This window comes from Agelaius phoeniceus, chromosome 1 (genome assembly GCF_051311805.1).
Source record: "Agelaius phoeniceus isolate bAgePho1 chromosome 1, bAgePho1.hap1, whole genome shotgun sequence".
Classification (NCBI taxonomy): domain Eukaryota; kingdom Metazoa; phylum Chordata; class Aves; order Passeriformes; family Icteridae; genus Agelaius; species Agelaius phoeniceus.
The window spans coordinates 21,403,961-21,431,768 of NC_135265.1; positions in this window are offsets into that span (position 1 = coordinate 21,403,961).

Here is a 27,808-nt window from a genome sequence, read left to right on the forward strand (position 1 = left end):
ACTTCAGCTGTGACTGTTGTTGCAGAAGTGCTGGGCAGCAGTTTTGGAGTCTATTACTGACTGTGTGCCAGCTTTCAAATCTGGGGCTAAACTTAGATGCTTGTTGAGAGTGGTATTACTCCCTTGAGTATCACTTGCAGGATTAGGCATTACTTACACAAAGTTACACAAATGGTACAGTTGTGGAAAAGCTGAGAGTAAGTGAACTGGAACTCCACTGAGATCCTGGGCTCTGCTGGATTTTAACACTACTCCACATCACAAGGAACATCATCTACCAAGATATCAGTGGTAAATCACAGCCAGAAACAGGATCAGGCAAAACTATCTAAAACAAATGACAGTTTTGCAGTATTTTAGTTACAGTTCTGAGAATTAAAAAAAAGAAAAAAAGGTTGGAAGCGGATGATTCCTCCCACAGACCTTTTCTGACAACTCTGTGTCTCCTGGAGACCATAGTACACAAAAAAAAATCCTGGGTAGAGTTGTAAACTGGTTGCTTTTCCCCACTTTTCACCAGAACTTGCTAGGTTCTCCAGTTCCATTTCCTCAGGTTCAAAATGGAAGTGTTGTCTTCAAATATAGAAATAAAATTCAAGCTATGGACAAGAAGTATCCTTCTTCAGAGCTGGAGCTATAAAGTCTCCTGAACTTTAAAAAAGTATTTGCAAAACTTCAAGTCTTTCTCTCCAGTTTTGTTCTGCCAAACAATTCTGATATCCACATCCACTCTTGAAACCTGCTTTTCCTTGTCCAGATAGCATGCTCCCCTGCTACATCCTTGGACACCTGGAATAAAATGGCACTTGGAATAAAATACTCTGGGTTTTCATTCTGTTGCCACTATTTAGACACTGCAATAATAGATTTTTTTTTTAAATCAAAGTGAGATATTCCTGAGACAATGTATTTAAACACAAATTAAACCACTAAATTAATTTTTGGACACCTGTATAGGATATGTAATTTCCAGGATATTAGAGGTAAAATCAAACAGGTTTGATCCTTCCTGGATATCAAGCCAGTACTTTATTTAGATATCTAAAAACTTGAAAAGGATCCTAACTTCAGATGTATCCAGTTGGTAGTGCTGGTGCCCCATTTTTCTCCTGAAGTTAAGGAGATGTGGAGTCCAAAACGGGGATAACCAGAGGATGGGAAAGAGAAATGCACATTTTTCTGTCATTCTGGTGATGTTGTCATTGTCTTTCCCTACCTGTTGATATCATGACTATATCACAAATACATTTTTTTGTCTGTTCCCCAGCAAAAGGAACTCCTAATATCAGCAGGGAGCCCTGTGGCCACGAGGGCATAAGCTCAGCTGCCACTGGCCCTGTGGGAGCAGAAGGAGAAGCCTGAGGAAAACTACAGCCTTTTGGCATAAGTCAGCAGATCTACAGCTGCAAATCTGAAGAGCACTTTGTTACCTTCCTAGACCAAAGACTATTTAGGAATACTAAACCTAAATACTAAACTCACCAATGCAAATGGCCATTTGAGAGAAGAAACAGATGCTCATTTGCTAAATGTCACAAAAATCCCAAAGTTGTTCTCTGATGGAGTTTAGTAATCAAAAAATCTAAGCTTCCCCTGCCAGAATGCAGGCTGCCATTTCCCAGGGCCAGTGCTGAGTGCTTGCTGAGCAAGAGGACACTATTGCAGCACCCCAGTGCCAGCAGCAGCACCTGCCAGGGGCCCCCAGCCCTCCCAGGGTGATGCAGCCCATGACAGGACAAGGGGGAAGGGAGCCTGGGGAGAAGCAGCCTTTGACAGGCTTGGCCCCAGCTGCCTCTTTAGGACCCACTGACCCACCAGAGATGCTTGGAGCTGATCTGGGCAGCCAGTGGGGACCATGAAGATATATTCCTCTGGTTAGTACTGCAGGACCCATTCTGTGCCAGAGTTAAATGGTGAAAAAATAGCTGCTGGGAAGAGAGGGAAGAAGTGAGAGGTGGAGAGAAAGCAGTGATTGCAGGTGATGAGGAGCATCAACAGGAGCAGAAATTGGAGCAAAGCCTGTGCAGTTGGAGGGGATGAAGCATTACAGTGGAGACATGGAGGAGAAAAGGAAAGGAGCAGTCTGAGTGCCTGTGTGTCTCTCATGGTGAACAACAGAGATTATTAACAAGGCCTTTCAGTTATTACAGTAGCAGAAGTGTAAGGATCAAGAACAAAACACCTGTCATTTTATGCAGGTAATAAGTTAGCCTGGACAGCTGACACTGCTGTGCAGCCTTCAAGGCTGGAGAGGGTATGAAAATATCAGAGGTGGCAGTGCCAAGAGTCCACAGGGAACACTGGAAATACTCAGTTGTGCCATCACTCTCAGTACCTTACTCACTTGGAAAGTGGTGATGAGAAGACATTTACTTAAAGGCTGATATTTAAAATAGCAACTAACAGTTTTACAAACATTGACTTGTACCAGTTAATAACTGTGTTAGAAAAATAGAGGTATTTTTAACAGCCAGGTCCTCAATCTGAAAGCCTTGACATGTCAACAAGCCCCTTTCAGAATGACAAGTTACCAGGTGATGGCTAAATCCAAAATTGTGCTACTGTGGCTTTAGATCAGCTTAAAATAAAATTAATTAAATCAAGCAAAACCTCTGTTTCTTCCAATATATCCAGAAGTCCTATAGACTTAACAGGAGCTGTTTTGAGATCATATGAACCTTCTTTAAATACAATTAAGAAATGCCTGTGGGTTGGCCAGGTTTTGTGTCTGCCAGCGGCAGGAGCACATAAAAGAACCTATGAGATTCTCGTGACCAGAGGTAAGTTAGGTAAATGGGAATGCTTTTCCTTATTAAGAAAGGTGCCTGTCTGTGTGCTTATTCAGGCTAGGAAGATGGCCCTCAGGACCCTGAAAATGAGGTGGCTTAGTACTGGTGCACAGATCTGCACGTGTCTGATGCCTCTTTTTGTATACTGATAGCTTTTTGCTGGTAGTCACATTAAACATAGAGAGAGCTTTTGAATAGGAAAGAAGCAGTAACCAAGAGCTGGAGAAAATAATTTATATTTTTTAAATTTTGTTGTCTTTTTCACACCTAGCATTTTCTGTGACTATTTAAGATTGTGAGCAAAACCAACTTCTCCTTATTAAAATGTGTGTTTCTGAAGGGATACACATATCCAATATAACCTTCACTAGGACGCTTCTAATTAACCAGTCTGCTTCACAATAAAGTATCTAGCTGTCACCAAAATCAACACTGTTCAGTTATTAATAGATTAAGGAAAGAATGTTAATTCTTCAAGCTCCTTTTCATTTGGTCTCATTACTTTGCAAGCCAGATGGTTTCAGTTCCAGGCCTGTCAGCAGGCACTGGCAGGAAGAGTACACTTGCCGAGTGGCAAGATGCAACACACACAGCATCTGGAAACCTGCATCCAGGGGCAGCTGCTTGCAGTTCCTGGGAATTATTCTGCAGGGAGAAGAAGAAATCATGAGATGATCTAATCTGTTATTATTTTTCTCACCTCTCCCTCTGTGGTACCCAACACTATCTCCAACACAGTGGTGGAGTGTGCCTCCAGCTGTGAAGGAGGAAGCTCTCTGCTCATTTTAGGTAGCCAGCTAATTGCCTTTTTCCTTATGGTAATGGGCTGTATGGTCTCTTCTCAACTGGCTGAGGTGATGCCAAGTTGGAAGAGATGTTGCTATCTACATCCAATTTGCTAAGAGTTTCTTCCTGCAGTACAAGTCTTAGGACTATGAGAAAAGCACTTTGTCTTGCTGATCAGCCAAAATGTGTGGTGCATTCCCAGGCTCACATGGCAGCCAAACCCCGAAAGAGAAGTTCACCCCCACTTACAGCCTAGGAAAAAAGACTGAATTATAAAGAGGTGGGGTTTTCTCTCCTCTTGGAAATGTATTAAAGAATTAGAGATTTTGAAAGATAATCACCATTAACACTTGGGGGAAAAAAGTCTGATCTGTTTTTCATAAAAATTCTCCAAGACAGAAATTTCAAATTGACCTGAAAATAAAGTTTGAGAAAGTTTTTCTCAGGTTCCCTTTTGTCTCCTTGAAACAATACAGAGAAGGGAGCTCAGAGCAATACAAGGCTAGGTCAGGTTATCTTTCCATAATGAGGCAGGACCAAACATACCGAAGCCATTCTGGAAATATGTTCTTGAAACTTTCCATTGGGAATTCTGCCATCTCTCTGAGTAGCCTCTAACAGTACTCTTCTATTGTTAGAATTAGCAAGGTTCTCCTAAAGTCAAACCTAAGTGTTCTTTGCTGCAAATTAAGCCAATGTCATCTTATCTTTCCCCATGCTGAACAATTGATTACTTACTCTTTTAGCATCCATATTCTGTCAGATTTTTAATGTTTCCCTACCATAAACATTATTTTCTGTGTGTTAAATTGGTGTCTTATAACAAGCTTAAATTTTCTAAGTTTCTTTCCATTCTTGTTCCTCTGTCTGTCCTCAGTGATGGTTTGTGCTCTCCCCAGATGACCACGGTATCCATGACTGATTTTTCCATCTTGTTCACAGCTGAAAAGCAAAACTAATTTAAAGTACACTGAAATGTTTTTCTTCAAAGAAAAAATTGAAAATTATGAACCTTTTCCACAAAAAGTAATTTTTCCACTCTTTCATATGAAATGGCCTTAAATTAAAACATTTTACTATCCCAAAAACACTATATATCTCATCAACTCCTCAAGCATAAATGAAGAAATGGCAATGTTTTTGTAAAACATTTAAGTGTAAAGTCTCTGATTGGGAACAGGGCACAAATATACTTCAGAGAGGTGGAGAGACCTGTGAAGAAAATGTATCTGTTCTGGTCCACTTTTTTTGCTGTGGGGAGGCCAAGCTGCAATTTCCTTGTCCTTTTTGGGTGGGATGATGACACAGGCAGGACCTCTCCAGCCTCATCCCACTGCAGCCTGCAGCCCAGAAAGGGAGCAGCCACAGTGACTGCTGCAGGTTGGTGAACTGGCAATGGTAAAATTAATGGCAGACAGAGATTAAAAACCATCTGAGGGCTCTAATTATAGAGATGGGTTCTGGAGTTTAAATATAAAAGGCTTTCATATGAACTGCTGTGTATGATAGTCATATGTAATTAGATATTGTAGAAGATCTAGATGAATAGTAATGAAGGCCATTTTAGAAGGGTCAGCTAAAATTACCAAGAAAATGAATTGACAGAGGAAGAATGGAGGTATTGATGGGGAATTTATCAGGAAAAAAATAAGTCTTGTCTTTTATCTGAATAATACTGAGGGAGGGGAGGCAAGGAGCAAAATCAAAATGGTAACCTGCCAAGATAAAGATAATAAGTCCTGTAGATTTTAGGAAACAAAATGATCTCCAGCTGGTACCGCACATAGTGAAAAAGAATTATTTATGCCACTATGTACAACAAGGAGTTGCTCCTGCAACTTTATTTTGGCCTTCACTAAGCTGTGTTTTCTCATCAAAGCAGAAGATATCAAGACCTCAACAGTTACATTTGCTAAAGTTAAATTTATTTCACTTACATACTTCCATGGCAAAGAGTCTGTATCTAGAGAAAGGATGAATACAAGCAAGAGCAGACCTTCCTAGATTTCCCAGTTTTGCCGTGGGGTCATAGGTCTGGAAAGTTCCCTGGGGCTCATATAGTCTGTTTATCATTCTCAAGGCAAAATCAATCATTACCACAACTCTCCCGAGAAGAGCTATTTAAATCTATTTAATCTGTTTTTAAAGAACTCCAATAGTGGATGTGTTGCAGATTTCCTTGCCAATCAATTCTTACCCATTTTTTAGTATATACAGATGAAAGTTATATTTTAACATGTTTTAAAACTGTCTTGGAGCAATTCAAGTCCATTATTTCTTTTCCTGTTTATTCTTGCATTTCTTTTCCTGTTTATTCCTGCTTCTCCCATCTTCACTACAGTTGTGCAAAGGACTGTTATCATTAATTCTCTCATTGTCTGGTTTAGACAATCTTTGTTCATTTGTTCTTGCCTCATACATCACTTTTACTGGAGCTTGATCATGCTTGACACTCAGCTTGTGATCCATGTCTAACATTAGCTTGATCCTGTTGTTCTCAGGGATGCATTTATCTGAAGTGCAAGGTGTTATGGTGAGGCTGGTTCAGTCAGGGCTTTTGTCTCCAAAAACCTGAGGTATGTCTAACATCATGGTAAACCAAATCCCTTCTCTGCAGAAAATTGTTTCTCCTCTAAATGCCTCATTTCCTTAAAAATTCAGAACATTATTTGCCTTTGTTTCTACACGGTAAGCTAAGAAGAAAACCATTAATAAACACAAAATTTACCACTTTGGTGTTTCTTCTTGTTTGAGGGAAAAGGGGAATTCAGGGGTGGACAGTGGCAGACCTGAGTCAGGGCACTGCATTAGCCTTGCTTTCCCTCTCTTCCATGGGGTTTGCACCTTATTAGTATCACCTCCCAAACCAACATAATTTACTGCAATATCTCAAGTTCAGCACCCCAGTTTAAAAGTATTGATAGTGAAACCTTCTGTATTTAAGATTTGCAATTTCAAAGGGGATTATTTTAACTGAGGGAACTAGCTAAAGATGACAGACTCTATATCTCAGATGCAGAAATGTTCATAACATATATACCAGCCTAGAGGGAAAAACCTTGGAAAGATCAGCTGCAGACCTGAAAGGAAATAGTAGGGCTAAGAAATAAGGCTATAGGCAAAGGAAGAAAGAAGTGATCAATACAGAAAACTAAAGTGTTGCAAAGTATTGAAATAGAACACCGCTCTCCAAAAAATGAGTGTTGCACTAAAGGTATAGAAATTTTGCAGAAAATAAACATATTTGGTTGCAGCTGATCCTCAAAGATCAGAGGTGTGACTGGGTTTAACTTCTGATGGTAGTTAAGTCAGCATGCTATGTCTAGTTAAGTTCAAGAAGAGCTTTCACAAGTACAGGTTCACAAAAATGCAGTTTACCAATTAGGCCTGGTTGTGTTCAATAAGAACCTCCACAACCTGGGTTCATGAATAGTACAGCTCATTGAAGCAACAGGAAAGAAGGCTCAGGATTGCTGGTGACAAATGAACCAATGACAGGGTGTTAATCCATGTCACAACAGAAAGTATGGCAGCTGACATCTATCAGTGCTGTATATGTGTGTATACACACACACACACACACACACACATTTGAAAAGAATATTCCCAGCTCTGGGTCAACAAAGTTGGAGGAGCAAAGCTCACCTAAAGGCATCCTTGCAGGAGAGGAGGAGAGATACAATCCACCAACTGATCCTGAGCAGGCAGAGATGTTTTCTCCCTGTGACCCTTTCTGCTCTGAAGCCACCCTTCTGTACGACACATTTTTGTCCCTTCCCAAAGGGTGGAACAATGGTGTACTACAGGCAGCAATGAAGACTGTCTGACCTTGGCCAGAGAGTCTTTGCACACAGACTTGTCCCTTAATGGACAAATTTTACATCAAGGCTCATTTTTCAGGGTGAAGGGGGAGTACAGATCTGTGGGTGCTCTTCCTGTGCCTCTTTTTGGCTGTGACACCCTCACCTCACTCCAGCCATCCCTCTGTTCCCTCTGCTTTTAAGCGTTGCTTGAGCCAGGGAATCAAGAGCCCAGCTCATGTTTTCCCCAGCTAGTATCAACAATTCTTCAATGACTTAAAGCAACACTGTGCTGTTCTGACCATCTCCCACATGAGTCAGACCTCTCAAAGAAAATAGGGGGAAAACAAAAAAATAAGGATTCATATACCAAAAAATTAAAAGGAAGTAGCTGCTATGCATTCAGAGTGGAGAAAATTATTAAAGACAGACAGGGTATGGCCTAAAGATTGACGAATATAAGTCCTCCATTTTCTATAATGATATACTAGAAGTCTTTCTAACATTTCAAAAAAAATTGTAGAAAAAAGCTTTTTGGAAGTTCATAAAATCAAAGGTTATATTAGAGGACTGCAGACCAGCAAATACAGTACCTAATTTTAAAAGGAGGACAGAAGAAATGTAATCCCAGCAACTGTGCTATAGTTTGTGGTCATCCCAGAACATGATGTCTGGGGGTTTTGAGAATAAGTGTGAAAACGGTGTTGTCAAAGACTCAGAGGTAAACAGATGAGGATTCATCAGGCCAGGAAAGAGAAATTAAGGGGTTCTGTGTCTCCCCTCCCTGCAGCCCTGGTTGGTGTTACATAGGTGGTGCAGTTGCTGGAAGGGTGGTGGGCAGTGGTGGAAGGGCTCTCATGCAGCTGTGAAAAGGCACCAGTCAGAGCACTGCTGTTTCCAGACCTGTAGGAAGAAGAAAGGATAAAATTCAGCATAAGATTCCAATGTTTTTTTCAGATATCCTAGAAGAAGATACTGTCAGAATAACTGTGGCTTCCCCTGACAATTTGTTTTTCCATGCAGCAGAATTTAGCTCTAAATTTAAAGAAAACTTTTTTACAAGACCCAGAGAGTCATGAAGACTAGATTACCTATGTAAGATCACTAAAGTTTAAATTATTCTGAATCTTCCCAGGCTGATAACAACTCTGTGTTATCCTTCAGTTCTGCCAGGAGCATTTGACCAAAATATTCTCAGAAAAGGAGTATCTCTCCAACTTTTTGTGGGGAAAATCAAAGCAGGTTCCAAAACTTTAGAAACTCGATGTTAAGTCCTTGGAAGTTCCTTGTCCTTTCCTGTTGGTTTCACATGTTTATGAGCAGCTGCTGCAGTGTGAGCCTTGGTGGACTGGGAACATTGGAAAGCTGCGGGGCATCACTGAAAATAGGTTTAGGCAGCTCTGTAGAGAACCCTGGAGCTGGAGAGTGAGGGCTGATTGCTTTACAGGCATATAGCCTCCCTAAATAAACACGTTTTTTGCTTTCCATCTCCTGGTCCTCAATTTGCTCCCGGGAGTCCCCCAGGATGCTCAGTGGTGACAGACAGGCACGTCCACCCTGAACGTGCTGCCCCCAGGGCACTGGCACAGCCCCGAGTCCTTGGGCAAACCCAGCTCTGCTGCTCACAGTTGTTTTCCTCTCCTGCAAAGGTTTACTGTGAATCTTAATAACTTGCCTGAGACAGAGAAGGATTCTCAGTCTTTCTTCCCCAAGTTAATGTCAGCATGCCTGTTAATATAGGATAAGCTCAGCTACAAATCAAGTGTTTTTTCCAAGCTAAAACAAACCAAAAGATTTCAAAGGCATTTCATGCAGGTTCATAGGAGAAAATCCTTTCTGTACTTGCCTCTCAGTGTTTAAATCCTTCAACCATTCCCTAACCCATCTTCTTATTTTATGATCTGAAACAAAAGGCACTAGAGCAGCTCTTTCCTTATCTCTCATTTCACCTCCCTTTTCTTCAACCCACAGCAAAACAACAAGGATAGTGCAAAAAAAGTATTTTTCATTAATTTTGTAATTTTGCTTTAAACACACGACACACTTTCCTGAGAGCACAAGACATCTCTGACATGAATGGGTTAAGATGTGGGAAAGAAAGAAATCAAATACTGAGTTAGCATGAGGGAAAGAGAGACATGAAGTGTAACTGAAAGGAACCCATACTGACAAAAGCATGTTACTTGTTAACTACCAGATTTGGTAAAGATTTGTCTTTCTGGTAGTTGCAAAAATCAGGTCAGGTTCTCTGTTCTTTAATCTGCCTCAGTGACTCAGTCACTATCAGCTCCATACAGTACTGGTAGTGTCCTTATCAAGCTGGACTGACTTATTCTGAGATTTTAAGTTTTCTCGTGCTGTTTCAGGAGGCAGATATTTCAGATGGGCCCACAAAGCCAAAAATACAACAAACCCCTAAAATATTCATTTTTAAAAGGTTAAAACAGCATTCAAGTAGTAGAGCACATTTTACACAGTTTTTAGGATTGATCTAAAATGCTTGGGCATGGGTGGTTAGCCATAGTGACTGTGTTGTGCTTCTACAAGAACTTCCTCATGGATCATTGCTTAGTTACTAAATGATTTCATCCATGATTACACACAAAACCATTGCTAAAAACACTGGCATTGACATAAATGCCTATGGAATGGTAAATAGGAATGAAGCAGAACAGACAGACATATTAATTAGTCCAAAAATATACAGAGCTTTGTGTGTGAAACAAAGCCAGCTGTTGAAGGAGACATGGGAACATGAGACTTCCCAGTAAGGCTGTAACTTGCCATGCTGCCCAGGCTGTCTCATCCAAGCACCCTTCTGCACCCTCCAGTCTCTGTTTCCTGCAAGCCAGGGGGACAGCTTCAGAGGACCACCAGTACTGCTGTGAAATTTTCATGCCTGTTCTTCTCTACAACACTTTTCTGAGCAACACTATTAATTTCTTGTTTACCATTTGTGTGGGTTTGAATGTGGTAGTTGAAGTTTTTCAACTGATAATTCAGGAAGGACTTGTTGAAGAGGCTGGTGGTGCCCTATAACTTACTCTCAAGGACATTTCATGGTAATATGAGCTGATGTGTACGTACTGCTTTCAGAGGTGTTCCTGATACGTGCCACAGAAGCACAGAGAACATTTTTTAGATGGCAAAGTGTGGCCACTTTGCCTTAGACCAGCACTCTGCTAGCTCTAAATAACTCTCATGAAGCCTTTTGTCTTTTCTTCTGACATCAGTATGCTGTTGTTTTTATCCACATTTTCTGCCAAATTGCGTTCAGGAAATATGAGTGTCTGTAGCTTGTGACACCCTCTAGTTTCACACAAACTGAATCATACTGTACAGTTCAGCTGAGTAATAAAATATAATCTGATTGGCAGGAGGTATTAAAGAAGGCCACATCATTATAGATCCTCTTTTAACCCAGTTTAACAAGTTGCTCCTGAGAAGTTATTTATTCTAGCTGTCAACATCTTGTTGTTGAGATGACAGCGATCAAATCTCTGTTAGATCCTAATCTTGTTCTTCTTACTCCACCTTCAAGTATCTGAGAGGCTCATATAAGCAATATCACTTTTTGTCAGCAAAATGATTTGTTTGACTCTGATCATTTGCTGGAAGTTACAACAATGTATTTTTTTTAATACCTACAACAATTATTAGTATAAAATTGGGATGGAATAAATAGCAGGCAATAGTGAATCGGGGAGTGCTGGAAGTCTGAATTGTTGCTGTATTGTGCACTCTGATTCATACACAAAACAAGAATTTCACAATTACAGAAACTTAGCAATACATTCCCAGGTGCACAGATGTCACAGCAGCAAATTATTAGTCAGAGACTGATGTTCTTCTAGTGTCCTGGGGACATCTCACTAGCTAGCCAGACCCATCTCTGCTACGAAGTTATAAAAGTTATTTTATTATGACTCTTATGATGCTAGGACTGGGAAAGAAAAGCTATATATTATCTGTCAGACAGACTCCACCTCAACTTGAACAGTCCTCCTAGTTGGAAAATTCTAGCCCCTAAATGATGCATTCTATCCTGATTTTAACTTCTCCAGTCCTCCAGTCTTAAAAACTCCCACAACTCTATCATGCCATGCATTATACTGAAAAGTGAAATGTTTTAAAACTAGAATTTTCCTGAAATTAAAGTTTAGAATGCTAATTGGAATATGGGATTTTTTTTAAAATTGTTGGAAGCTTAGTATTTTAGGCTTATGACACTTTTAAAGTAAAACCACCTACTGAGTTCAAAATTATTCATTTAATATGTTACCTGTCTCTTGGGCCATTTGTGAATGCTAGAAGATCTCATTCCTTCAAAGGAATCTGAAAACAAGTTCACTTTCAAATGTAGAAATATTAAAGGTAATACTCCTGATTTTCATCTGAAATCATTAAGGAATGTTCTTCTAGTGGAAAAGTTTTAAACTCAATGCACAGTATATTTGTGCCAGAATGGATCCAGCTGATGTTTTTGAAGGTCTTCACAAAAGTGTGAAATTATTGTACCTGATGGAAAGACAGCCTAACCAACCCTGCATCCACTTGACCAGGCAGGAGTGTTGATCTGCTGGAGGCCAGGAAGGCTCTGCAGAGGCATCTGGACAGCCTGGATCAATGGGCCAAGGCCAGTTGTGTGAAATTCAGCCGAGTGCTGAGTCCTGCCCTTGGGTCACAACTAACCCAGGCAGCACTACAGGCTGGGGGAAATGTGGAAAGATGCCAGGTAGAAAAGGACCTGGAGGTGCTGGTCACCAGCAGCTGAACATGAGCCAGCTCTGCCCACACAGCCAAGAAGGTCGTACATATCCTGGTCATACATTGGTCATACCAGTCCTGGTCTGTATGAGAACTAGTGTGGCCAGCAGGACCAGAGAAGTGATCATCCCCCTGTACTGGGCACTGGTGAGGCCACACCTCGAGTGCTGTGCCCAGTTCTGGGTCCCTCAGATAGACAAGAAAGACACTGAGGGTCTGGAGTGAGTCCAGAGAAGGGCAATGGAGCTGGTGAAGGGTCTGGAGCACAAGTCTTGTGAGGAGCAGCTGGAGGAGGTGAGGGTGTTTAGTCTGGGAAAAATGAGTCCCAGGGGGAACCTTATGGCTCTCTACAGCTACAACCTACTACAGCCCTGAAAGGACCTTGTAGCCAGCTGGGGGTCGGTCTCTTCTCATGGGTAACAAGAGACAGGGCCAGAGGAAATGGCCTTAAGTTGCACCAGAGGAGGTTCAGATTAGATATTTCTGGAAAATATTTTCACAGAAGGGGTTGCCAAGCACTGGAACAGGCTTCCCAGAGGCACATTTGAGCTACCACCCCTGGAGGTATTTAAAAGACATTTAGATGTGGCACTGAGGGACATGGTTTAGTGGAGGGCCTGGCAGTGCTGGGTTAACAGGTGAAGTCAATGATTTTAAAGGTCTCTTCCAACCTAAACAATTCTGTGATTCTCTTCGTATTATGCTGATTCATTGCTTGTATTTTGGGATCTTATATTTTGAGACTAGAATTGTTGTGCATAAAAGGAAGATATGTTATTTTCTGACTCCCTTTGCATGGGTTGGCTTTCTGCAGTGATTTTAATGAAGTATGTATTTCATATATATGTATGGAAAAAAAGCTGTATCGCACCTTGTCATCCCTCATCTCCTCCTCAATACAGCAGAGAGTCTTATGTTTTTAACTTTTTTTTTTCTTCACATCAATGAATCAGTTTGGCTTCATATTTTGACATAGTTATTTATGAAAGCAAATACCCTTGAAATTCCTACTAAAACATTGATTTCTACATTTAGTTTGCTGACTTTCTTTTCAATTTCACTGCATCTTTTACATAATTTAACAAAATAGTACTTCTACATTAGTTTATACACAAAATAAGAGGAAATCCTTCCTTTTTCTCCCAAAGAAATATTTTTGAGAAATATATTGATTTCTCTCTTGTTGGAACTATAGATGTAAGCGTTGTGGAGGTTTTCATGGCATGTATCTATTTCTGGCATTTCTGTGGGAATTTCTGCATTTCAGAGGAACACGTTTCTGCATATATGGGTGAAGGAGACATTCAGATAGAAAGCTGTTGTAAAATGCTGTAGAAGGAAAAGAAAATTCTCTAGAAGCAAAATGACTAATAGAGGTTATTTCCCATGGATTTGTCTTACATTAGAATTCTGTAGTGTCCAGGAATGCTCAAATCTAGATTCACTACTTTGCAGAAGACTTCCCTGAAAGCAAGCTGGAATTAGGCACAATGGGAACTGCCCAGTTGCTCCTGCTGGGGTGAGTTACTGTGCTCCAGAAATGCATGCCCCAAGGAGGAGACTGGAAATTCTGGGCCCCTCAGTGAGATAATGGGCTGCTTTGAGACTGGTTTGAAATGGGTGTTCAACATTATCCCTCCACAGCAAAGTGTTTGACTGATTCTGACAGGAGCTCTCCAGATGGGAATTCCAGGCAGTGATGGAGATTCTCCCCAGGCAACGATTTGTATGCTCAAATGTGTTGATTAGTGTCCTGATTGGAATGTCCTGGACATGCACAGGCTGCTTCTGCTGCAGAAGTCATATGTGTGCATAGATAAGACACTTGTTAATAGTTGAAACTGCTACTGCAGCTACAGAAATGCTCACATAACCCATTTTTGATATCTTGTTAAGATATTTAAGAGTTGTTTTATATGTTGTTAATTACATGTTGTAGGTGGTCATGTAGAGCCATGAGCCAACCAGGTTAGAGCTGAGCAGAGCAGCAGCTCTGGGAGTCTCAGCCCAGCCAAAGGCACTGCTGCAAAGACTCCTCCAGCAGAGATTCCTGTCACCACCAGACAGCCACTGGCAGTCATGTTTGAGGGATCTGATTCCCTATGCAAGTGTCTTGTATGCCAACAAACTTCCTGTTCATGCCTGTGCAAAAAGCTAGAAAGTCAGGATCTCTAAAACTGACCTTGTGAATTTTCCTTCTTTTTTCTTTACTGTCATTTGACTTTAACACATTGCAAAATACTCTGCTCTGCTAGGTTATATGGTAGTCATTCAAATATTTTTATGGTGAGCAGGGACTAGAGCTTTGAACCTGTCTTTCTTCCACCCTCTGGGTGAATGCTCTGGTGGATAGGTTCTTCTATAGGCTGAGTACTTTCTTTTTCTCTGATCATGTTTCCAAGTAAAAGTAATCCTTTGTAAGTTGTGACCTCAGAACATTTATTTTAACTCCCAAATATGATTAGATGGAAATAGGTGCCAAGTGCTTAGGCAGAGCAAACCCCCTTTTTGGATTAAGCATCATAAATTCTAAGCCATGATTTATTGGTTGAGCATCTTTTATTTGGTGTTATACTTCTAATCTGAGTAATTTAAATTCCTTTCACTATAAATACAAAGACACAATTCAAGGATATTACTTCCAATAAACGATCCTATTTCTTTCCATTGATTACAAAGACATCTTTGGGTAGCTAGGTCAGATGCCAGTATTTGCTTTGCAGTTATTGAAAGTTAGGCAAAATTTATTCACGGGGTCCAAGGCTGGCTCAGGAAAAGCAAAGCAAGCAAGAGAAGGATGATGCTCCCCCTCCCTACTCAGCCCTGGTGAGACAGCTCTGCAGGGCTGTGTCTAGTCCTGGGCTCCCCAGGGCAAAAAAGACAGGGACACACTGCAAAGAATCCAGAGAAGGGCCACAGAGATGTTGGAGAGGTTGAAGCATCTGACACATGATGAGAGTCTGAGAGAGCTGGGGCCATGCAGCCTGGAGAAGACAAAGGTCTGGGGGATGTTATCCAAGAGTATAAATTGCTGAAGAGAAGGAGTAAGGAAGTTAAGACTGAGCTACAGTCCTCCCAGCAGCCCTCAATGACAGGACGAGAGGCAATAGGCACAAACAGAAATACTAGAAATTCTGCTTACACATCAGAAAAAATTATTTTTTATTCTGCAGGTGGTCAAACACTAGAAGAGGCTGCTCAGATTGATGTGTCATCTTCATCATCAGAGATACTCAAAATCTACCTGAACATAGCCCTGAGCTACCTGCTGTAATTGACCCTACACTGAGCAGGAGGTTGGACTCATCTCCAGAGGTGCCTTCCCATAATTCTGTGATTCTGTGGGAATTATTCCAATTAATTCCACCTATGTTGGTCTAGAAAGTCTAGTAAACTTTCTTATACCATATTTTGTTTCTTTTTAAAGTTTTCCCTTAATCTTAAGAAATGGGCCACATCTCTAGCATAACATTTCAAGAAAATTTTAAATTTCAAAGATTTTGTGATATTCTTAAACTGATCTTCCCATAAAAATACTCATAAATAATGAATCTGAGAAAATTGTCTAATATTTAGGAAATTTACCACATGTCATGAAAAAAAAGATATGTAAAAGAAGCTTGGACTTTTGTTTGCAAATATAAATGTATCTAAATATGAGCATCTTGTATCTGAATATTAAAGTTAATCTTTTATGATCTTTTTACAGGGCTTTATCTTGAAACCCTTGCTCAGGTAACAGAAATTGTCTCTAACTAAAGATCAAGAGGAAAGTACTTTGAAGGTATATTGCTACATTATGTAAATTTGAAAAATTTACTGTGCATTTGGAGCATGAATTTCATCCTGTGACCTAATTCTTGCCTACAACTATACCATGAACACACTGAAAAAAATTTAAAGATTATCCTTTCATCCCCAACTCTGTCTAATTAGGACAAAGAACTTGTTTTCAAGAATAAAAACATTCCATAGGAGAAAACTGAAGTTTGTTTTATTTTCATATGCGAAATTAAACCTCTAGAATACTCCTGCATGAAAGTTAAAATCATAGAAGCATAGAATTATTAGGGTTGGGAGGGACCATCAGTTCCAGCACCCTGTTGTGGGCAGGGACAACTTTCACTAGACCACATTACTCAAATCCCCATCCAGCCTGGCCCACAAAACCTCCAGGGACGGGATACCCACTCTCTAGACAACCTGTTCCAGTGTCTCACCACCCTCACAGTAAAGACTTTCTTCCTAATAATGGGGTGATTGAAGACCCCCATGAGGACCAAGACTTCTGAATGCAAGGCTGCTCCAATCTGTCTCATCTCCTCAGTCTCACCTGCTTGGTCTTGCTGGTCAGGTGGACTGTAGGAGACTCCCACAATAATGTCACCAGTCCCTGCCCTCCCTTTAATCCTGGCCCACTTCCCTCCATCCCCAGGCAGAGCTCCATGCACTCCAGCTGGTCATTGGCACAGAGGGTGCCACTCCCTCCTTTCTCCCTGCCTGCCCTTCCTAAAGAGCCTGTGTCCATCTATTCCAACACTGTGGTCACAGGAGCCATCACACCACACCTGCACAATGCCAGTAAGACTATGGCTCTGCAGGCACGTGCATGGCTCTAACTCCTCGTGGTCATGGTGTCTGCATTTGCATAGAGGCATTTAAGCTGCCCCTGCCCATGTACCCTCCCCCTTCCCCTCCTCCCTGCTTCCTCTGATGAAGCTGACTGGAGTGGCTGGAATTCCTTGTGCTGCTTTTCAGGTGCTCTCCTGCTGATGTGTGATCCCTCTGCAGGCTCTGGGCATCTCTTGAGGGCACTGGCACCCACACTCGTGGGAGTGGGATGGATGGAGATTCCCTGGTGTAAAGCCCATGGCTGAAGATGCTCTTTGCCTTCTCTGACAGATGGACCCCAGCAGCCCCCAGCTGACCAGGTTTCTCAAGGACAGTGCCATGGTCTGAAGTACTCAAATCCTGTGGCACCAGTCCTGTAACCACTTGTTGGTTTGCCACATTTAACTGGCTCTTTCAGACCCCTTCTCGTTGAACAGGAGGACTGATGAAAAGTTACCTGTTCTCCAGGGTCCCTTACCACTCCTCCCAGTGCTTTGCAATCCTTGATACTTCAGGCTGCTCCTGGCTGTACCACTGGTGTCCACATGAAACAACAGGTAACAGCAGCAGATAACAGTCAGTGGGCTCTAAGAGCCTTGCCAGTCTCTTGGTGGCATCCCTGATACAAACACCTGGTAAGCATCACATCTCTCTGGAGCATGCATCAGGTCAGCAAATTGGTGCTCCATAACCCTCAGAAGAGAGTCACCTCCTACCACCACTCTGCACCTCTTAAGAGTTGCTTGGTTCTAATACAGGGAGCAGACTGGGCTGCCTTACTCAGCTCCAGCATCTCTCTGATGTGTGGTAAATTAAAATTAGATTTGCTTTGTCAAAAGGCTCTCAGAACAACATTATTGTTATATTATACTAAACAGAAGATGAAAAAGCAATATTCCTAGTACTAGAAAAATAGGGCTTAGAACTTCTGTCTTTGAACCACAGCAAAGTATTTGGCTGAAATTCCAGTGAAGCAAATAATGCATCAATAATGTTTGCAATACTTCCTTAGGTTACATATGCAAAACAAACAAGAGGTTTACTTAACGTCGGCATAACTATTCCCCCTATTAGTTTTGATCAATTGCTCTGTGGTCATGTTCATTAGACAGCCTAATCTGAACTGCAATTAGATTTTATCCTTTTAAAAGACAAAGCAGAATCCCAAGTCATTAATTAAAGGGTCTGACTACAGTTGCTTACAAGATGGATGTTGCATACCCTTTAGTGATGACTCAACTCAGCAAAACAGAGCACTTAAAACTAAAGTGGCAAATACACCAGCACTAATTGAATGCAAGCTTTTGCTCTTGTACAGCTGGAGAAAAGGAAATAATTTCATGTGCAGATTCTTGAAGACATGAAATGCTAATGAGAACCATGTGAATAAGCTAGATTTACATAGGGCAAATTGCAAGTATGAGGAAGACATTTGAAATATGGGAGAGTGATTAATACACAATCTTGCACCACTAATAGGTTGTTTTATTTTCCCCAAAAACTGAAAAACATTTCATATTTAGTTTTCAGACTCTCTGTATCTAATGCTGCAGTATCTCAGTGGCAAAAACTGATTTATGGTACCTACGAAATAGAAAAGCTCATTGCTTTCTAACTGATTGCACTCCATGGGTGTTCCCCAGTCCTGGCTTTGGGGTAGGCTGCTCCCTCATGCTGTCCAAAGTGTAGGATACTCTCCTTCCAGATATGAATAAATCCATATTCTTGGTCCCTCTCCTCCTAAAACCAGAAAAAGCCTCACAGGAGTTGCTGATCTTTAAGATCTGAAGTTATCTGGCCTGACAATAAGCTGCACTCAGCCACTTACAAGACCATGTTACACCAAATGCTCCAGGTTTATGTCTCTGCTTCTCCAAAGATTTAATGTATAACCACCAATAAATCAGAGGCATTTAAACCAATGCTGAAGGCAGGTAAAGCATTGTATTTTTAATGTATGAGACTCAGACTTTTGTGGATAAAATAGCCATATTTCTCCAACTCCCAGGGTCCTGCAAGGCTCTGAGTACCTGTGGTAACTTAGAAGAAACACAAAAAGTGATGTTGGAGGCAAAAGTGAAATTTGGATGCAGTTACTAAAGATTCAAAGGAATTTTAAAGGGATTTTTTTTTTTAATTGAAGAGAAGAAAATGTCAGAATTTTCTTAAATGCAGGATTCACTGAGCTATCATCTGGTGTCTATTTGAATGTCTTTCCCTTTCCATGAGTTTGGAATAACAAGACTATTATCTGGGAGCTTTAAAAAAAGAAGGAAAAGCTGATCACTGCTAGTGATGGAAAAAATATAATGCAGAGCTTGGCAGTAAGGGCCTGCAGCTCTACCAGTCATCTCAGCATGTAGCCAGAGTTGCTAACTCAGCTAGAAGGGAGCCAAAGCACACAGAGATTTTTGTTTTAATTAGTTTATTGTCCATTATTAATAGAAAACCCATAGAAAATAAAAATACAAATTGTAGACAAACACAAAAGGCTATTTTTAGTCCGTGAGATATGGGAAGAAGGTACATTGCAGCCACAGGAGGTTATCTTCCATTTCTCTGAAGTTTTCATCATAAGTTTACCTCCACAGCTGTCTGCTGCCTGCTACTAGCCAGAGCTGCTCTCAGATAATACCAAGTGCCCTTGCACTAGGCTGAGGGGATAGCAAAGAGAAACCTTGCAGTGAGCTTGAGGAAGGCTGTTTAGCACACACATCCTCTAGGATGAGACTGAAAATGAAGAAAGAGCTGGGTTCTCCCACAATAGCCAAACAGAGCAAAAAAGCAGGAAAATATTGTAACACCATCAAGGAAAGCAACAAAACCAAACACAAAATTGAAAGGGGAATTAGGCTTTACCTAAGAGCAGCATTACTAGCCCAGGGAGTCAGAGTATAATAAAAAAAAAAAAAATCTGCTTTTAATGATTTTCATGGTCTATTTTCAAGGTCTATTCACAGACCTTGGGAAAAACCCCTACATATCAAACCTCTGGTTTGACTCTTTCTGATAGTGGGCAAAATGCTGAGCTGAAAGCACTGAGGTAAACCATCATCTTCATCAAGTTGTCTTCAGCAGACAACCAGCAGAGTAAATTATGCCCCGACTTGTATGTGATACCTCATTCAATATTAGAGACACTTTGAGTAAATTCACCCATGGATAGGAAGAAAAAGGAGAAAATTCTGCTATTTTTCCTGGCTGTGGGGAATTTGATACAGAATAAGTAGTTAATTTAATGATAAAGAGCTTTCTTGCTGAAAAATGTTTAAAGTAAAATATGAGAAAAGGTCTATATTTTAACATACTAAAAGAAAGGAATATTTACATAAACAGCACAAAACTTCCCATGTTACTATTCTAGGGAAGGAACATGTTGGGTTTTTAGTTCAAAATTACTTCTATACTGACATTTAAGTTACTTAAAACATAAAAGTTGGAAGCAAAATGAAATATTTGAAACTATAGAAATGACAATTTCACCCATGTTATTGCTTCATGAAAATTCTCAAAATTTTGATTTTTTATATTTTTAGGGTTTAAATTTTCAACATTTCTGAACCTTTTTAGTACAAAAATATAATATCTCTTTATTCATTAACTCTTTTTGAATGGAAAAATGAAGACACTTAAATGGGTACTTTGCATGAGGTTAAATATATTCCTTAGAGGACCTACATCCAACCTCAAAAGTAAGAAAATTATGCCTTGATTGAATATTCACAGAATTAAATGAGCATTTCCCCATTGACCTAACTGACTTCTATTTCTAGTTCAACATGAAGGGCTTCACTTTCAGAAATGCAGATGTATTGTTGCATGTTTAAACACTCATAGGCAAGTAACTGCAAACTCTTCCACTGATTGTGAGTGGAGATTGTCCTCCCAGTCTTGCAGACTTTTACACACATTGGAACATGACATCTATATTTATGAGCCTTTCATGTATCTATATGGAAAATCATATAAAATATTTGTATGTTGTTGGCTGCAGCTTCAGAATAAACATGTTTTTCCCTCCTAAAAGGAATACCAGAAAACCCCCAGACACTGGTAGAAGCCTAGAATTGTTTGGGGTTTTTTGATATATTGCTGCCTACTTGCTCATTAGACAACCTCCCTCTTTCTAATTTATCACTTTAACATCAGATTCAGTACGAAGAACCAGCCTCTGTGAGAGCTAAAAAAAATAATTATAAATTCTACTGACCAGTTCACATTAGTGTGAGTGCTGGCAACACTAGGGTGTTTCTATTTATCACCATTTGCTTTGATGGGGCACCATTCATTTCATTTATCATTTGATTCTTTTCAATTATTTCTTCTTGGGAAGAAGTAGAATCAGCATTATTTAGTTAGGATTGTGTTTGCCCAACAGGTTTTGTAAAGTCCACTAAAAGAAAACAGTCATTAGATACTTGTGCATTGGGTCTAGAGTTTTCATTCAGTATCTGCCCATTTTGTGATTTAAAAATATATGTGTGTTTTTTAGTATTGCAGGAAGCCTTAGGCATTTAAGCTTGAAAGAATGTAGCAAAATTATGTAACTAATTTTTTTCCAACTTCAGGGTACCACAGTTTTATCTGGAATAACAGCCAATTTGAAAATATACCAAGGAACATTGCTGTGTACCTTACTGTCTGGGTTGAGGTTATGGGGGGTTGAGGATTGTGTTGTTTACAGTGTTTTTCCTCAGTTTTGGGAGCATTGGGAATCCTCGGTAAATATATGGAACACATGATTCCAAAAATTAAATTAAAAAGCCAAAATTAACTCTAGTGTAGCACAACTTTCTTAGGTGCACTGAGTCATTGCAGGTAATAAGTCTGGGCCACCTCTCACACCTCTTCTTCCCCTACTATCATCTTTCCCAAGAAAATACTGAGAAAGCTGCATATATCCAATGGGCAACTTAGTTCAGGGAGGGCTCCTGGACTGTAAATCCCAAAGCAGTTCTCTCAGCATTTCTGCATAACTCCCAACCAACTGGATATGTGGGGCATCATGACTTTAATCCTAACCTCCAGTTTGCTCTGGGAATTGCAGATATATTGGATCCTGATATCTTGGGCAATAACAACTGTCTCTTGTATCAGCACCCATCCCTCAGCCCCTTTGAATTTGCTCTTTAAGTACCAGAAGATGTCATATGGTGAATAAATACAGAAGGGGTGCCCAGGAGAGCAAGGTGACAGTCAAATGTCAGATGTAAATTTACAAGTGTGGGTTAATACACTGCAACAAGCTGCTCTTACTTTCAGTGAAAAATTTCTTTCTTACTTCTGGGGGGTTTTTTTTGTGACTCTAGGCTTCTCTTGCCACAATCCTGGACACTTGGATGTTTGAAAACATTGAAAAGAAGGAGCTCCTCCCCTGAGAGTTGGTGCAGACAGCAAGGAAACAGTACATGTGAGGTTCCAGAACAGCTTTGGCTAAAGCAACAGGGACAGAATTGTCTCACAGTGTTTGAATCATTTCACTTGGAGGAAAAGGATTCTAACGTCTGTGAAATGTTAACTATGTTAACTGTTCTTCTTTCAAATTTTCATTTCTCCCTTTACAGGAAGTGGTCAAGGCCCTTCTGGGAGCCATCTTCAGATTGCCAGTTAATCTCTTGGCAATACCTGCAATTAAAGACTTCTCGCTGTTTCACATACAAAAATGATTACAAGAACACTGAGAGGTCTAGTGGGGGCTTTGGGAGCCACAGAAGAGGAGCACAGTATTTAACACTACCTTGTGAGACACATCCCAGGCCTTAAGCTTCACAAACCTCTGGTTTTCTATGGGTAGCAAAGGGAGATGGAAAAAGAAAATAATTTAATTGTCAGAAATAAAAGTAATCTTCAACAGCTTTTTAGAGAAGGAATTGTACAAAGATATCCCTAACGTAAGAAGCCCATAAATATTTCTGCATCATCACAACAGTCACACAGTTATGTCAAAAATTTCTGTGACAAAACCCCTCTGGAAGCTAAGGGTGGTCCTGTTGGACTCTAGGACTCTTGCCTTTGACAAAACACCAACCAAACTCATGGATGATAGCATCACCTGCATCCTCAACCTCTCTAAATAGTAGAAAAGTGTTGTGATTAGAGGTCAGGAACGTATCTGCCTCTGTTTTGTTTGTTTGCAAAACAGGGACTCATGGGGGCACAGCAGGGCAACTGGCCCTCCATCTGTTGTGCAGAGCTATGGGTTTTTTCTGCAAGGTATACAAGAAACAACCAACACTTCATTAGGAGAGCACAATTTGACCTTCACTTTAAATATGCCTTAGTTTGCCCAAGAAGCTACAGCTTGAGATTCCCAACCTCACCAACCAGCAGTGGTGAAAAGACAAAATAGTCACAAAAAATCCCCTGATTTGTGCACTACCAGAAACTTCTTGAAAGATCACATGGAATGTACAGGCTCTGAGTTTTATTCCCATCTCCTCCATAGTGTTTCTATAGGAGTGATGTCATAGCCAAAGTTGCTGACATATTCTGAGTTTTGCAGTGCATGAAGATCAGGGATGATTTATATAAAAAAATAGGATACAGTATCACGTTCCCCTTTGAATATTGGTTTGAAGGCTTGGAAAGGCAGATTCAAGTGCTTTTATGTTCAGAACATGTTCAGATGTTCAATGACTTTTACAGAAGTCTCTAATAATTTATAATCAAATTTAGGTGTTCCCCCCTTATACACTGTCCAGTCTTTATCTGCAAAATCCTATAAGGATTTGCAGACTTTTAGGACAGCTTCCTTCCCAGGGAGGTACCAGCTCTGCCCCAGTCCCACCCTTGCACTACCCCAAGACAGCCTCCAGGACAGCACTCAGCTCACCATCAGCGCACCCTCTCTGCCTCAAACCTTTGATGTGATATTTCCAACACAAAATAATATTACCCAATTGTTTGGTCAAAACTCCCATGCTCTTGGCAGTGAGGAGGAGGTTAATGAAAGTTGGGAGGAAGAGGCAGATGGGTGTGGAGAAAAGGTATAGGGTTTTTTGTTGATTATACCTGTTAGACTTTCTGAGGTACCTGGATAGAATTGTTGTACAAGTTGTGATTGTGTTAGACAAACAGATTCTATACATTGAGTCTGTGAAAGGGCACAATCTGCCAGACATTCCCCATCACAAGAACTGAACATGATTCTGACTAAACTTTTCTTCATGAATACTTTGCTTCTCAAAAGGGCAGCATCTGGACTTTAGAGTGCTATCATAAAGCCTATCTTTTGGGGTACAAGATGTACAGCATAGGAGTAGTTTAGACAGTAAACCTGGAAGGCTATTAGACATCAGGAAAAATACCAAAGGAAAGAACAAGTGCAATTAATAAAACATAAAACATTTGCTCCATAAAAATCTAGAATATCATCATTACTGCTTCAAATTAGTTGAAGAGTAATTATCCCCAAGATGCTCCAGTACCTTCTACATCTTGCTTTCAAAAGTTTAACAAAACAGGAAGGAGCTGATAAAGCTAAGGATGTACAACTCTGTTTGATTAATAAGGGGAAAAGAATGAAAATAAATTATTTTAAGTAGAATCACAATACAAACAAAATTGGACAGCTCTAGTTATCTGTGTTGCGAGTGTGCACATGCAAGTATCTGAAATGCAGTGAAGGTGACCTTGCATAGTCTCATCTCATAGAAAAGCAGATTAAAATTCCTATTTATCTCAACTATTGTCATTACTACTTTCAATAAACAATACAAACCTAGTGGAAGAATCCAGCTGATTGTTTACGTGAGTAAATGCTTGATTTGCTGAAATTGAGAAGCCTTTTTTGCTGAGGTGATTTATAAAAAGAATTTATTGAACACTTTTAGGGGTATAGGAATGCTTTGTGAACAGGGTGGAAAAATTCCTTATGAAGCTTTACTGTAAGGAAGGTCTTCTCACGAGACTTGTAACATGTGAATCAATATCATAAATATTTCCACTGTTTACCTGTGATAAGGAAAAAGGAACTTCTCTATATCCCAGTGGTGTAAAGGCAGCAGAAAATTCAAGGTTAAGATTGTCATTGAGGTATATTCCTCCCCTGGTAAGACCAGGTGAGACTCGGTGAGGACAGCAAGTGTGTGCCCTGCAGAGGGGCAAAGGTGGTGAGCTCCACAAGCCTTGGGTGCACCAAGCGAGTGCAGGTCAGGTACAGCAGAGGAGCACACATCTCTTCCTTGCAAGAAAAAACAGGAGTGGGGGGGGGGAGAATGTGCTGAGAGCGTATGGAGAAAGTGAAAGGAAAGAAAGATGGGCTGCTGAATGCCCTTCCTTCCCACCAGATCCTGAGAAGAACAATACTGTGCTCTATACATGTGCTAAAACATGACATTTAGACTTAAGCACTTTAAACAGTCCCCTGGGCTATGTTGAAGGTGCAGAACAGCTGTATGTATAATTAAGTAAAGCTAATTACAATAAATTAAGTTAACTAGAAAATCAGTCACAGTTTTCATTCCTAAAAGTTCTGTTGTTGTCAGACTTGAAACTGCTGCAGGGCAAGATGCTGGGCCACTACAGATTGTCAGAGACCTAGTCACTCTGTTTTATTTTTAAGACTTCATTTGTAACTGGAAAATATTGGAGTAATGGGAAGGTTCTTCGTGTGTTCCAAATTTAGCATCCAGACAAGGCTGCTGATCTCTCTGGGATAATTGTAGCAGTGAGGTATATGCCTTCTCTTTCTCTTGGCTACAGAAGAGTGCTGAATGTTCAAATTGGCACCAGAATAGGGTGTGAATGTTTCCTCTGCCCCTCTACCCAGCCATGCCTGCACAGCTCTACTCTAAAACTGTCAGAGGTGCAAAAGGTTTTGTTCTACCACAGCTTTTAAACATAACACAGAGTCCACTGAAAATGTAGTCCAGCTCCAGGAAAGCCAGCAGTGTTATATAAATATGCTGTTGGTGAGTCCTCTCAGAGAAAAGGGTTTGTCTACCCATTTACTGAGATTCCTGCTTTAAGTTGTGCCAGGGAAAAAGAGGCAACCTGCCAGGAGCAAGCCTTATTCTGTTGCAACTGGTGGAGAATGTAATGCAACAGATGAATTTGTTTGGATTTATAGTGGAATCGCTGTCTTGAGGATCAACTGCGGCAAGAATTGTTTGCAAAAGTTTTCTGAAGAAAACGTTGGGCAGAATTTGGCTCTAGCTGAGAAAATGTGTGAAGCACAAACCCCTGAAATCAAGGCAAAGACACCATGAAAGTGTCACTGCAGCTTCCTTTTATCTTATTGCTCCCAGAACATCTGCTGCTGTCCACTCTCAGAAACTGGATAGTGGGCTGGACAGATCTTTAAACTCACCTTATATGAGTATGATGATTGCACAGGCTGCTTTTTCAGTTGCAGAATGTATTCAGGAAGGAACAAATTGTGGTTCAGCTGGCACACAGCAAAGAGAAGCCAAAGGCAGTGAAAATTCCTCCTGTGCCTCAGTACTGGATGCTGGAGTTGCAGACCAGATTGTGAGAGGGAGAACGATCTTTCTTTGCAGAGTAATGACTTTACTTTGTGCAAGGAGAAAGGAATTACGTTGACAGAAGCTTTGATTTTGCCTTCTCCCCACAACAAGGCAGCTCCCTGTGCTAGCAGATATAGACTGCTCCATGCATCACTGCCTCAAAGTGATCCCTTTTCTTCAAGCCTCTCCTGGAAAAGTACAAAAAATTCCCTTACATTGCCCCAAAATAGGGCAAAACCTGGAGTGAGCCTCCTAGCAGCAAAAGTGCCATTGAAAACTACATTTAATTCATCTGCATTTACCTTATTGGATAAGAAGGGGTGTCACCACAGTAAAGATTTTTGGAATAAAAATGAGTCAGTAACTATCTTTAAAGGACTCAGTTTAAGAGTAGGAGTAATGCAATCCACACAGGCTGTGAAGTTATTCTCATCAGGAGGCTTAAAAGAATGTTTCTGGGAACCAAGGTGAATTAAAGTTTGACCTTCTTTATAAAATTGTCTTTCCCAACACTTTCTCTTATATATACACTTGTTTTCAGGTTTCAGGAATGAGCTGCATTGATCCTGTTTTTGGAGATCAGTCACAGTGGTAAACAGCAAGTCTCTGTGATTTATGACTGGGCTTGCTGATAGTACTTTAGAGATGTCTGAGCACCTGCAACTGGAGATCCAGCTTTAGGAAGCACCAATTGAAGCCTTTCAGGTATAGCTTTTCCAGCTGTGCTCATTTGTGAGATGCAAACAAATCAGATGAGACAACAGTGATTATCACCAGTGATACTGATCACTGTTCAGGCCAGGAAAAACAGATCATTCTGCTGTTATAATATTCTTCAACATCCCCTTCCCCCATGCCATCCTTGATCAGTCCTTTATTAAACACTACACATGTGGAATTTCTCAAAACAGTAATAATAATGAAGAGTATCGGGAACTATAATGCATAGCACAGATTTAACAAAATTAGTAGAGAACTTTTTAGTTGGTAAAGTATTCAGGGCAGTCAAAAGTGTTTTTGATGTTGTATTGACTCACAACATGATTTCACACCAGCCACCCCATGAACACAGCTACAGTGTGCAAGTCCTAGTTAGTCATCATAAATGTCAGCAATGCAAAATAAAACAGTATTTGTGAAGACTGAGATTAATTAACGTGTTTGCTTGCCATTGTACTTAATGAAAACAAGGGCAGCATAGAACACACTCATGCATAGCCATGCTCACACCATTATCTTTTCTTTCTGTCTGACATTGATGGATATAAAGGCATCCTGCACTAGAGATAAACCTGTCAGTGACAGGAATGACTGGCTAGGGAAAGACCCTCCTTAAACTGCCAGCTTCAAATTCAGCCATTTTCACTGCAAACTAAACAATACAAGAATAAACTTGGCTGCATGGGACTGGATGTTGTCATGCTATTGGCAGACAAGGCTGTGGTACACTTCAGCTTCACTTCTGGCTGCACAGCATGGAGCTTAGGGGGAAGTCTACCACTCTCTGAGCCACTGCTAAATCTGCCCCTTGGTGTTGATAGGAAAACGTCAGAATGCCTGAGATCCAGCAGCTGGTTTGTAACATTAC